Consider the following 13,682-nt stretch of genomic DNA (forward strand, 5'->3'; position numbering starts at 1 on the left):
TAATATCCAACAAATCAACCTGTAATGTATTCTAATGGCTTCATGAAAGCAATGGCAGAGATAGATGAAGTTGTTTTTGCAATCTGATATACATTGTGGATGTAGGATAACCTGGTTGCATCCAGCACAGAATTATATAAATGAATACCTTCAGGGATACAATGTCATTTTCTGAATGTAAATCCTCTGTGAAACTAATACAAGAAAAAAAAAAAACGTGTTCCATGTTAACGCCTACTTTGAGGCAACATCTACAGTCAGTCTGTAAAGTAGTTTAGGTGCGACTTGTACCTTTATGAGTGTCCTGCGGTTTTATTTTATTTTTTTTTAAATACAGTGTTCTCAAATTGAGATGTCAATTGTATTTATTATCAACAAAAGTCTGTTTTTGGCTCTGATTTTACAGAGCTCATTTATTTATTTTTTGTAGCTAATGTTCCTTTGAATAAGGTAGTTTAAGAATAATTAGAATACTAACACCCTGGGTCCATCCTATTAATCAACTGTGATTTGAAACGTTAATTGGTGGTGAAAGTGTATAAGATCGTGACGCATTTCAGCATCCATAGGAAGAAATGGTTCTGTTCTGGGGAATGATTTGAGGAATAACAATGTTACTGTGGGAATAATGATGTCATAAATGAAAGTACATCTGTTAAAAAAAAAAGTTGTATAATATTACTGAGAACTTTTTATTTAAAATGTTATTTTAAATTAAATTTATTTTACATTTAAAAGTCTTTATATTCATATTTAACAGATGCCATTACAGTTTTTTTTTTTTTTTTTTTTTTTTGGTTTATTCTTGAAACACAAATGTTCCTGAATGGAGGTGTACATACACAGCTGTATGTTATAATGTTTTATGGAACTAGCTCATTTCAGCAATGGACCCTAACTCAGTAAATCATGATATTAATTTGATATCTTTTCCAAAATAATGCATTAAGTATACATGCAAGGCACACCATCTGTCATGATGTCCTCATATGCATATGATATACTCCCACATTAGTTAAACTCATGAACAAACTATTTTGGTTTGCAATTATTAACCATCCGGGAGCGGTTATATAACGCCAATGTCAAATCAGAGCAAAATTAAGTCAAATGGAAATGTGAAAAATATATGCCTCAATGATATGACAATAGTTTAAAACAATGTGGCAGTGGAACTTAACTGACATGGTTGTAGAATCTGAAACAAAATTCTGGAAATGTGAGAAAAAGGCAAGTTATCCAAAGTGCCCGGCCATTTAATTGTTTCTACCAACTTGGCTTGTGTTTTTCATGCATTTGATCCACGTTTTATTGTGCCTGAAAAACACAAGTTCTATCCGTTTTTATTGTGCCTGAAAAACACAAGTTAGTCGAAACAATTGGGGAATAGCAAAATTGTTCACCCTGAAGCAATGTATTGCCGTTTAGATAGGGTAACTATAAATAGTAGCCTAGTCTGGTGGTTTAAGATGTAAATTTGTGGTTCACATCAAATATCGCCAATACATCAACCTCACCTTCATACCTGATCAATCCCGAAGTTTATATAGATAATATATATATATATATATATATATATATATTTATATATATATAATATATATATATACACACACACACACACACACACACACACACACACACACACACACACACACACACACACACACACACACACACACCAAACATAAGTATTCACCCCCCCTGCAAAGTTTTCACATTTTGTTGGCACCTGAGCGTACTCCACGGCGCTTTCAAATTATACTTTACATGTAGAATGTACACAAACTGAATATAGAATATAAATAAGTAAGATTTACAGAGAAAAACAGATCAATCTCAGTTGTATAAGTATTCAACCCCTTTGCTACTGAAGCCCTAAATCAGCTCAGGTGCAAATGATTTGTTTGAAAGGTCACAACATTAGTGAAATGGTTTCAGCCTGTGTGTAATCACAGCGGTTTAACTTGTAGATAATTTCCCTCAGGTGTAAAAAGACTTTCAAGCTGCAACTCACGTACTGATCCAACAAAGCAATCATGAAGACCAAGGACCTTTCGAAACAAGTCAGGGATGAAGTGGTGGAGAGGCACATAGCAGGAGAAGGGTACAAGAATGTTTCAAAGGCTCTGATTATCCCTCTCAGTACAGTGAAATCCATCATTAAGAAGTGGAAGAGGATTCATACCACCCAGACACTACCCAGATCAGGTTGTCCTCCCAAACTGAGCAGCCAGGCAAGCTGGAAACTGGTTTGCCATGTCACTCTGAAGCCAACAATGACCTTGACAGATCTGCAAAGTTCTCTGTCTGAGATGGGAGTCAGTGTTCACACATCAACAATAAGCCAGTCCCTACACAAAGCTGGCCTGTCTTAAAGCACGTATGGAATTTATGAAAAACCATGAAGATGATACTACGGACATGTGGAAAAAGGTTTTGTGGTCGGACAAGACAAAAATTGAACTTTTTGGTCTGAATTCCAAGCATTAAATCTGGCGCAAGCACAACACTGCACATCACCCTGTCAACACCATCCCAACTGTCAAGCATGGCGGTGGAAGCATCATGTTATGGGGATGCTTCTCTTCAGCAGGGACTGGGAAGCTTGTCAGGATAGAGGAGAGATTGGATGGTGCAAAGTACAGGCGAATCCTTGAGGAAAGTATGGTCTGCCAAGACTGAAACTGGGGAGGAAATTCACATTTCAGCAGGACAATAACACGAAGTACAAAGATAAAGTCACACTGGAGTGGTTGAACAATAAGTGAATTAATGTTCTTGAGTGGCCCAATAAAAGTCCTGACTTGAATCCAATCGAAAACATATGGCAAGACTTGAAGATTGTAGTCCATCGACAATCCCAAACAAACTGGAGCAATTTTCCTGTGAAGAATGGGCAAAAATTTCACCATCCTACTGTGCAAAGCTAGTAGAGGCCTATCCAAAAAGATTCATAGCAGTAATTCCTGCAAAAGGTGCTTCTACCAAATACTTAAGGGGCTGAATACTTATGTAACCAGTAAATTTAATTTTGTACATTTTCTTTGCAAGTTTGGCTGACATTTAACCTCCTCCTCATATAACAGTGTTCAGTTTAACCACTACAGCTTTGAATAAAAAAAGTTAGTTTGAAAAACTGTGCACACATTATTTTTAATTCAACAAAATGTGACATTGTTGGTAGGGGTGAATACCACATCTTGCATGTTGTGTGGAACCATGTGTGTTATATATATATATGTGTGTGTGTGTGTGTATTAACGCTGCCAAACCTGTGTTAATGCTCAGGGAGTTCATACCCGATATTAACTTTGTAATGTTTTCATGTTGACAGTGTGTCACGTTTTATACTGAAAACTTATTATGATTCTTTAGTCTGTATTTTTGTTCACATTTTCTGTGATTTTGTTTGATATCTCTGTTTAAAATATTTGATTAAATCCATTAGACCCGAGTGTTATGTTTCTTTTGTGCATCAGTGTATATATACACACACACACACACACACACACACACACACACACACACACACACACACAGTGGCTTCCAAAGGTATTCAGACCCCTGACCAATTCTCTCATATTACCGAATTACAAATGGTACATTGAAATTTCGTTCTGTTTGATATTTTATTTTTAAACACTGAAACTCAGAATCAATTATTGTAAGGTGACATTGGTTTTATGTTAGGAAATATTTTTAAGAAAAATAAAAAACTGAAATATCTTGCTTGCATATGTATTCAACCCTCACACATTAATATTTAGTAGAGCCACCTTTTGCTGTCTGTATATGCTGGCACTACAGAGATGTCTCAGTCCATTTAATCAGACACAAAGTGTCTGATTAAAAACATTAAATAGGAAACACTTCTTAGATGTTGCCACCGCCAAAGAGAAAAGACAATCCCGCTAACTCAAGTCTACAATCCAAAAGTGTGTCAATTATTCATATTTTATTCATTAAAACAAGATAAGAACAGGTACGCTGATGCGTTTCGACATGTTGTCATCAGAGCATATTGAAAGCAGGACTAAATGCACCCGGTACTCATTGTCATTTAACACTTTATCTGATTACTACAAATAGTAATCTAGCAATCAATACATTCAATTCACACTCCACATACTTAACAATCTGCTATATATTGCAGTGGCAGTATATCTGGTCCGCAGCAGGAAGAAATGGAGATGGCATAGAATGGATTTTAAAGCAGTGAAAACTGCTATTTTTATTGAAGCGTTGGAACAGCAGGCAAATGGATGCTCTCTTATTGAATGGTTTAGCTCAGAAAAATAGCTCCAGGAAACACCGCTGCATGAAAACTACAACATGACCACGAGCTGCACGCAGGCAGCTCCTAAATAGTGATCCCCCGAGCCCTGTTTGCTCACACACACACAGGGGTACATTTACATACACACGGTCCAATCGCTCAGACAGCTCAGCCCCCTGGTTGGCAGAACCAAGCACACATCACAGTGCAGTCAACATAGACCCCATCTACATGCAGCTGCACTGTGCATGTGACACCCCTGGCAGCACGCCAGCACTGCCTAGACACAAAATACGCTTCTACTCACAGCAATACACTAACACTCCCGCACCGACTCCCCCACCCTCCATGAGTCCAGTCCCAAGCAGTCCCAAATGTGTATATTTTTATTTATCCTTTATTTAACTAGGTAGTCACATTGAGATTAAAACCTATTTTACAAGTGAGAGGCAGGTAGCAACAAGTCAACCGGACAACAAGAACAAATACACAATAAAATACAATTAAGACACAGGCAAATCACATTTAAAACAATAATCAAAATACACAAAAGTAGTCAACTATTTAAAACAAGTACAACTCTCAGTCACAAAATCATGCAGTTTACTGTTAAATTGCAATAGAGATATCTGGGTCTGCAGCTTTAGTTTGGACTGGACTGGAGCTAAATAAGCAAAGGATCCTTTACCAGGCTCAGTACGCATATTTGGGATTTTAAAATGCAAAAAAGAATGTGATGGGTAATTTTCATTGAATAGCCTTATATAGCAGAATATACCAGTGCTTCAATCTGCATAAAGCCAAAGAAGTCCAGCCTACCAAATCGTATAATATACAGTGATGAGTATTAAGTCTTGTATTTGCAATGTACCTTAACGCTGCATGATATAGCAAGTCCAATTTACCTAAAGTTGATGGTGATGCAAACCTATATACTGCGTCACCATAGTCAAACTGCGGCAAAAACATATAAGCAATAAGACTCTTGTTTCCATAGAAAAACAAGATTTCAGTCTGTGCAAAAAAACCAACATAAATTTATTTTGCAAGATGTTCAATATGAGCCTTAAAATCCAGATTCCTATCCAACCAGATACCGAAATACTTGTATTTATCAACAAATGTCCTTGTGATCTAAAGTAACTAAAGTCAGAGTCACGGGAGCGGTTTTCCTTGCAGCAGAGAACACCATAGCTTTAGTCTTACTGGAATTTAAAAGAAGCTTTTAATCAATTAAAGCTTTTTGAAAGGAGTCAAAATCAGATTGTAAATTACTAACTGCCAAGGTTAGGGACGAATTGCATGAATATAGAATGGTGTCATCGGCACAGAGATGGTTCCTTCAGTGTTTAATGTTATCGCCAATATTATTAATATATAATACAAACAATAACGGGCCAAGAATTGATCCTTGAGGAACTCCCTTGTTTAACAAAACAGGGTTTGACATCAAATTTCCATATTTAACAATCTGTGACCGATTAGTAAGGTAATTTTGAAACCACCGAGCTGCTTGTAATCCAATACCAGCATTTACTAACCTTTTGGTAAGTAGATGATCAACTGTATCAAAAGCCTTAGACAGATCAATGAACAGAGACACACAGGTTGATCTCTTATCCAAAGCCATTTTGATGTCATTCATCACTTTCAATGTTGCGGATACAGTACTATGACTCTGCCTAAAGCCAGACTGCACTAAACTGCCCCGCCATTATACTGCCCCCTACTCAAATGCTTCAGGAAGCACTGGTCCCAATGTGGCAGTCTGTGTGCTTGCCGGGGTGGAGGACAGCTACGGATGGGTCCTTGTGGCACGTTTGAGGGCGCCGCAACGTGATGACCACTTCAGGAGCTGGGCCGAATCACGGGGCTCTAGGGCAGCCACCAATCCTAGACCCCCATGCCAGTACTGGACAGCAGTCCCTCCTGAGTCCGGGCTTTCTTGGACCGCTGCCCCCCTCCACACAGCGGGGCATAGGCTAGATAGCACAGCCCAAACAGCAACCTCGGAACCTGGCTTGGCAAGGGCTGGGTGCTGCAGCCACAACGTGGGACACTCTCTCTAGGGCCCCGATGCTGGGCTCTCCCTCTGGAGCTCTGCTGGTGTAGGGATGTCTCTCTGGGGCTCTGGAGGTGCTGGGTGCCCTCGCTGGGCCTCTGGCGGTACGGGGCTCTCTCTCTTGGGCTCTGGCAATGCTGGACTCCCTTTCTGGGGCTATGGCAATGCTGGGCTCCCTCTCTGGGGATCTGGTGGCAGGGACTCTCTCTGGGGATTTGGTGGCACAAGGTAGTCTCTTTCTCTGGTAGCGCAGGACTCTTCCGGGCAGAGGGAGGTTCTCTTTCGCTGACTTCACTGTGCAGCGTGCAATGCTCTCACTGGCAGTGTGGGGCACTTTCTCTTGGGCAGCGTGGGACAGTCTTTCCTGGGTGGTGCAGGATACTCTCTCTCAGACGGCAGTTGTGGAGTGGAGCTCTGTGATGGCAGCTGCAGCGCGGGGTTCTCTTTCTCAGGAGGTAGCGTTCGGCACTCTCTTGCTGGGGCTTTGGCGCTGGCAGCATAGGACACTCTCTCCTTGGCGGCATGGTGTACTCTCCCTCTGGCAGCGCGGGACTCTGCCAGTGGATGGATGACCACCTGGATGACCTCATCCCACTCCCTCTCTGAGCGCCACGGCTTCTCCTGGCGCCACACACCAAGCTGTGCTTTCTTCCACTTGTCCGGTGCAGGGAGGAGATGGACATTTTTACCTTCCTTTGGTGACTTATGTTGGGAACTACAAATTAAATGTGGAATGGTGCTTTTGGCTAATTTACTTTTGCTGTGACAATACCCTGAAAACATGTCAACTATCCGTGCTGTATAGATAGTCACCGGCAGTTCTTGTGCTTCACTGTAACTTGACGGAGGAACTACCGTTCACCTCGATGTAGCTGCATACAAAAAAATTAAGATACCATGTGTACTAGTTGTAGAATCAAAATAGAACAGCAGTTGGTAGTCGTCCTTTGAGCTAAAATTTTTTCATTTAGGTTTTACAAAGAAGTAAAAAGCTTAATTTCATGGTCAGGGTTGGGATAAATTCCTGTTTTTCAATTCCAACTCCATTTCCAATTCCTTTTTAAAACCAATTCCCAATTTCAATTCCAATTTCTTGGAAGTAATTGGAATGGCAATTGCTATTTTAGAGACATATTAGTTCTTGTGGTTGCTCAACTGCTCTCATTTAAAGCCATTTTCATTGACTAACAGGGACTTCAATTTAAGTCATTTGTTGCCACTGTGAGAAGCTCATTTTAACAGAATACTTCTAATTGCAATTTTGATCAATGATGTGTTGGAACTGAGTACAAGGGGATCGTGGTTGGCAGGTTCCTATGTAAAATTGGCCCGACATTTCCCAGGCTCTACTCAGTAACTTGGTAGCCTAAAAACAGATGAAGTGCTCGGGTACAGTAGTTTAAACAATGTTATGAGTTTTGGTAGCTTAAAAAAATAATTGTACATACTGTATGCTGCTTAGCTGCTACATTTCTTTTGCACATACCGTATAAAACTGTAATGATCTAGTTTATTGAGGCTTTTTTCTCATTTTAAAAATGAGCAATTATAACCAAAAAAGCATCTGCTGCAGATTAAGTAAACCAGGATTTGGGAATGAACAGGCGACACTGACATGTGCCAATTCATTTCAGAACAATAAAAATCAAACCCCAGAGGCATCATTAGTGTAATTCAAGCAGGCGCACATTAATCTACTTTCAACAAAAGAGGGATAGTTACATTCTACTTTAGCAACTGATGCACTATGAATTAAAAACAACAACAAAATATTGTAATGTCTAAGTAACTATGTACTGTACTGAATGTAACAAATGTGTATTTACCCCCAAAAAGGGGTTTGAAACAGCTTTTATATATTTATCAAGGCATTAAGAGCTCTTATTAAAAATGTGATTTGTTGTTATCAGTATAACAGACAGAATTTTGAATAGTGGTTTTCAGAGCCAACCTGGCTTTTGTCTAAAGCAGGATTATTCCTATCTGGATCACAGAAATCTGGTTTAGAAACAGCTGAGGATTCATGAATGTCAAGTCTTACTTGAGCATTTGTAATAAAGGATAATCTTTTGCTAAAATCAGTACTAAATTAATAGACATGTTTTTTTTGGTTTTGTTTTGTTTTATATCGACACCCTGATAAAATATAAACATAATTATAGTTAAAGGCCTGTTGACATACCTAAAATGCAAACAGATGTTTACAATAGTGATAATGAATGGGACAATTATTTAATTAACTCTGTTATGCATTCTTGCTTAAAATAACATTAGCATTAAGAAGTAATACAATATTCAACTGCTACGGGAGCAATATTTTACGGGAGCAATATTTTATCAGTTACATTTTATCAATTTTTACACAGATGTATTGTCACATTGCTTTGGACTTTAATCACAAATACACGTTGATAAACAAGATTGCCTTATTTCCTAATCAGGTATTGATTCAGGAATTACCTTTGAATAAATTCCAAATTCCAACATATCTTTAGGTAATGACTTATGTGTGCTGTAGCAAGATTCATCACAACCAAATAACCAGCTATGCTGCAGATCAATGTGGAAGTGTTATGTTATAATGTCTCTTTCAAGAAATGAGTGTGCAACTTTGATTATTAATAATGATACAAATTAATAACACAAACAATATATGTATTTCTTACTAGTTTTTACATTTGACCGCTGAAGACACTAGAAAAATACTTCTAGTCGAAACGTTCCTCTTTTCGTATTTCTATACTGGACCAGACTTATCTAAAGATACCATGGAGTGCTTAAAATACATAAATAATAAATGACAAACACTGCAGAGTTGTGTAGTCTGGTGAAATTTTCAGTATGTCAACCCTGTAGTGGATTTTTAAGACAAGGGAGTACAAAATGAAATACAAATGATCTTGTCTGTTGTCTTTTGCGTTACTCTGAAATGATGCTTTCTCTCATTTTTTGGTTTTGTTTGGTGAGCTTGGCAATCATCCATACCCTCAAACATACAACCCTTAAGAGTCTAAAGTAAAACTATATAAACTATTTAAAACATTTTGCTTCATGCCTTCATTGAAAAAAGAAAGAACACCAACCTTTTCAACACTTACTCCCTGAACATGCACTCTACTGCAACATGCCACTTCACTCGACAAAGATATTTAACCCGGTCATCTACTAAGTCTTAAATGAATTTGTCAATTCATAAATGTAATTCTTACATTAATTTGTCAGTTCTTAATTGAATTTGTCAATTCATAAATTAATTTTTAAATTAATTTTTCAATTCATATATTAATTTCAAAAATCAATCAATTAATTGCATAAGTCATTTACTGTTTGCCAGTTGATCTTTCCGTTTCATTTGGCAAATGATCTTTCAATTTCATTTGGCAAATGGAGACTGCTTTAAAGTTTGTCAATCACATGAGGGGGCGGGTTTTGTCCCCACAAAGTGAGCAATCAAAATGTTGTAGTTACAGTGTTGAATTCTGGGCTATGTAAAAATGTATTTATGAATCGACAAATTAATTTAAGAATTAATTTATGAATTGACAAATTAATTAAACAGTTTAAGCTTTAATTTTGACCCTTCTAACTATAGACTAGTGCCCATCTGTTTCTACTGTATAGTACTGAATATAGCCTTTGGCACCTCAAGATCAACACATTGACTTTAATGTAGCATAATACTTGCGCATTTGCCAGAAATAATTTGCTCTTTAAATAAACACTTTTCTCTTCCTATTGGGCTGAATTTTTAAAAAAAAAATGTAGCTATCAGGGAAATGTGTACACAAACTGCAGTAAACTAATGTTTAAATATAAACATATGATATGACTATAAAAGATATGAATTAGGACCATTTCATACAATTGTAATACCAATAGCAATAATTAACAGCAGTTGCTAATTTAAATTCAATGACATACAGTATATCAACAGCTTTTACAGAATAACGTAAAATAAGAAATACTGTAGCAATGCATACAGTATTTTAATGTAATTTGGTAAGCAAATGATGTGCTATTATTGTACTAAAGTGTATAGACGGAAGGCCATCTCCATCTATTCCAACAGTCTGATACTTTTTTGTGCATGTTTTTTATTTTTTGTATTGCCTTGTACCAGTTGCTTAATATAAAAAGAAAATTAAAAACAAAACGGTTTCTTTGGTAAGTAGTTTTTTTGTTTCCTTGAGAAATAATGTTGCACAAAAACCAAAAGCTTTAAAAAATTGAGCCCAAATAGCATTTTATAATGGCAACAATTTAGAGTTGACAATTATTAATCAATAATAATTCCTGATAAATTGGCACTAACATCTGGCAATACCTGATATGCGCAATAAAGTGAAATAGTTAAACATTTGTATTGATTTCCACTATTCTGTGTCTCTATGGGCATCTACCATCAACTGAAGTCTGCTAAACACTGAATCTGATTGACAAGCTGCATACATTTGTGGTAATTTTATAATATTTGATGAGAGATAGTTATACAGCCTTACTTGGTACGTTATTATGCAAACTCAAGCATGCAGGCACAAGATTTGACTTCAATGTGGATGACTTTAATAACGATATCAGAAAAAGAAAAATAATTAAATTAGCCTTTGCATAACTTCATCTATCAGCACGGGAAACTGCTTTTGTTGTAAACAGTCTAGAAGGACTTGAAATCATTAGGTTCAGTGCAGAGTATGTGCAGTGTCAAAATTACCAGTATTGAACAATGCAGAACATCTTGGCAGAATTTATTTCCCGTAAATCACTAATAAGAACTGATGTACAACCTTGTGGCATGTACCCAAGATAAAAGGTGACTTTTAATGCCTCAGAGAATGATGCTTTTGTACTGCATATTTAAATTTTGGAAAAACAGTGAACCTTACTTTGAAATTAACAGGCCATTTCTATCGTTATAATGAAAAATGTACATATGAATATATGGAACTAACCTCTGGCAATTTGTAATTTTGCAAATTGTGATTGTAATGATATAAAACATTATTACACTCCAATATGTGAAATGGGCTAAATAAATACATACTTGAAATATGAAACCAAGGTTTCAGATGTGGTGGTGGTGGGGAGGATATAATAACTTGACCTATTGATGAAAGCACATTTATATTATACAAGACGCATAGCCTCCCACAAGCCATCAGATTGCACTTTGGGTATTAGCCCATAATCCTACAAGTGAAATATTGCACTTACTGTAAAGTACACTTTTTAAATATGACTTGTGCTTTGTAACCCTGTAACACCTGCAAGTCGCTTTGGTTAAAGACATCTGCTAAATACATAAATAATAAAATATTCCAATACTTCAGCATGTACAATATACTGGGAGTATAAGAAAATTACATCTACTGACCCATTTTTTTGGTGTGTGTTTTGCTGATACTTCTAAATAGTTTTAGATTAGACAGAAACAACCTGCTTGGAATTTTCTAAGTTGCTCTGTGAAGTAAAAAGGTCTACAACTGATACATGTTTAAAATGAACCCAATCTTTGTACTAGTTAGTACATTGTATTGTTATTACACAAAACCTTAATTTGTCTCCAGCTTCAGGGTATCAATCTATAAAGGGACTTGTAAACACCCCAGCAAAACTCATCATATTATGTTGTCGTAAATACAAATTTCACCAAGAACTAGAAAGGCTATTGCCCAGAAGCTAAAACCATTTTTTGTTTTATCTTCTGCACTGTTCAGTTACAGTAATTACTATCACTCAAAGTGAAAATGTAATCTCTGTAACAACAGTATATAGGGGTGTTAAGTACTTTTCAATGTTTGTAGGACCACAAGCCGGTCCCCCGTTGTTGTCTCCCTTGACAAACATTACACATTGTTTAAGTAATTTCTCACATAATTGCAGTGAAATAAATATACTGTTCAGCAAGCTTCACTTGCAATCCTTACAATCTTTAATGATATCAGAACCAACCAGGAACGACAAAGGCACTGAGGTTTACTTTCTTGGCTCTCTGTGCTACTGTGAGTGCTACATTCTCAATGATAACTGTAATGGTCTTTATAGATTTGTAACCTCCTTGGCCTTGGGCAAGGTCAATTCACTCCATAAAAGACGGAGCAGCTTTGCATCATGTTCTTCCTTCACATATACTATACATGTGCAAACTGGGATAGAAATAACTGCACAGCAGCTAGATTCATTTGAGGTTTTAATACAGCCTTTAATATAGCCTTGGGGTAAAGGTAACAAGCCTGTGTGTGTCCTTGGTGAAACCTGGAATTGTTCAAACTGTTATGTAATGGGGTTCTTACTTCCACTGATTCACTGGGGAGCGTCATTGTATAGTGTGATACAAAAGTTACTGGACATGGATATCACAGGGACAAAGTGTACCCACTGGAGCACTGTGGCAGAGCGAGAATGAGTCCTGGTTTTGAATCTCCCTCCTGACCTATGAGGGCACTGTGTCAAGGGAACAATGTGCCTTTGACTGGATGTGCTGTCAATGCAATCCAGGGAAAGTTGGAAGTCAGCCATCCAGAAAAGGGGCGGGGCCACAATACTGCAAGCCATTGTCCTTGTGGTTGGCGAGGTGGCAATCGCGGATTGGATAAAGTGCAAGGGGGCATGACTAATGCCACCAAAGGGGCATGACTAATGGTATAAAAAGGGTTGTGGAGAGATAAACTGTTCCTTGGTTTTGTCTACAGAAGGACCTGTAAATAGACATAAATACTGTGAGTGTTTCATGTATTGTCAGTGTTGAATGTTAACGTTTTGTAACTTACACCCTGGGAGCTGTAGCACCAACCCGGAATCACTTCACCCACTGGACTGTGTTGTTTTTTTGTTTGTATTGGTTTTTACTGTTTGCAGCTCTGTTTTGATAAAATTTATTTTGGGATTGAAACCCTTGTTTTAGGCTGCGTGTTACACATAGTTGTGTATCACCAGCCACCTATTATTTTTGAGAAGGATTACTAAAGGAAATAAAAATACCCTTTGTCCTTGGAATTTTGTGTGGTCACATCATTTCATATGCTGCATCACTTCCACACCTGCTCACTACTAACCACTTTCCCACAATCACCTAGCAGGTGTCCACAGCAGATGACTGCATGTATTGGCCTACAGGTATGATTCATGATGACAACTATCCCATAGATTAGACTGAAATAACTGGGGTTTGGTGACCAGGCATTACAACATTCTAGGAGGTACCCACTATTATTTGTAGAAGAGAGAGCTTGTCAAGTATAGGCATCAAAGCCAGCTACACTTGTTTAAGATTCATACTTTTGTTTCAATGTAATACAATACATGTGCACAACACATCACATTGCTGAACAGGGTCATTTACAG

The 13,682-nt window shown here is 37.5% G+C and overlaps 1 protein-coding gene across 2 annotated transcripts in view; it reads right to left on the reverse strand.

Annotated features, from left to right (window-relative positions):
* The window catches only part of LOC121326989 (fibronectin type III domain-containing protein 3B-like), a 247,757-nt gene that overhangs the window by 21,197 nt on the left and 212,878 nt on the right, over positions 1-13,682 (reverse strand). The window lies entirely within an intron of this gene.

This window comes from Polyodon spathula, chromosome 14, assembly GCF_017654505.1.
Source record: "Polyodon spathula isolate WHYD16114869_AA chromosome 14, ASM1765450v1, whole genome shotgun sequence".
In the NCBI taxonomy this organism is placed as follows: Eukaryota; Metazoa; Chordata; class Actinopteri; order Acipenseriformes; family Polyodontidae; genus Polyodon; species Polyodon spathula.